Source organism: Mus pahari, chromosome 2 (genome assembly GCF_900095145.1).
Source record: "Mus pahari chromosome 2, PAHARI_EIJ_v1.1, whole genome shotgun sequence".
NCBI classification, from domain to species: Eukaryota; Metazoa; Chordata; class Mammalia; order Rodentia; family Muridae; genus Mus; species Mus pahari.
In genome coordinates, this window is record NC_034591.1 from 50178477 (window position 1) to 50179566 (window position 1090).

Sequence of the window (1090 nt, forward strand, 5' to 3'; positions counted from 1 at the left end):
AACCTGAAACATCTCCCCTTCCCATTTTCTTTCCTATGTGAAGCTGAGCAGGACCTCAGTTTTTCTACATTTTTTTTCCCCTTTTCTTTCCTTTTCCAAAAAGCTGCTCCTTTTAGGTATGACTTTTTTTTTTCCGTCCTTTTCACCCATAAAATTTATGAGCATTTATTTGAAAGCTTAAAAAAATTGGAAAAACTGGAGAAAGAGTGATTATACATATGGAAAGCCATAAGAGCCTCAGTGAATGTGCACAGTTATTACTTTCTTAAGAAAACAAACCAGCCAGCCAGCTTGGAATGTGAGCGGCTTGTGTGAGGCCAGCCAGAGGCAGAGGCCCAGGGTGAAGGGCCACTGCCCTCTATTCAGGAGGGCTGCCCTGTGCTGTCTCCATCCCCAGCCTCCTCCTCCTCTCCCCTCTGACCATCCCAATGAGAGACAGGGACACGGAGAAAATAACTACAGAAAGCAGCTATGGTTTACAACACTCCTTTAGAAAAGCAAGAAGATGGGGGCCGTTAGATGGTGCAGGCTGCAGGAGAGTCCAAGGAACACGGGGCCTTGAAGAACTTCCAAGCTGGCCAGGAGGGGCCTCTGGGAAAAATCGGGGCCCTGCTGAAGGACGAGAGGAGAGGCTAGCCACAGGCAGGCCAGACCACACGGAGCTATGGAATGTGTTACCATTGTCCAAAAGTTGTCTTAAATACTTGGGTTCTGAGAACCACAAAGGAAGGACAGATGTCCAAATTTGTCCTTCAGTTACTCCCCCCCCCGCAACCCCCCATTTTCCCAGAAGAGCTCTGTTACTATGCTGATGTATGAGAGCTACGCCTGGGATGCTTCTACTCAGAGTGTGGACCCAAGCACGTTGGAACAGGGGCTGAGTAAGGTGGAACCTACGAAAAGTTCCTAGGCTACAGCCAGTAGTTCTGTCAACTGTCCCTGTTTTTCATAGGCCACACTGCTAGCCTCCTCTTACCCTTTACCCCTCCAGATAACTGAATTGGGCAAGGCCTGCCCCATCTTCCGCATGAGAGAGAGGCAACTCCAACCTATTTATCCTTACACACACACACACACACACACACACACA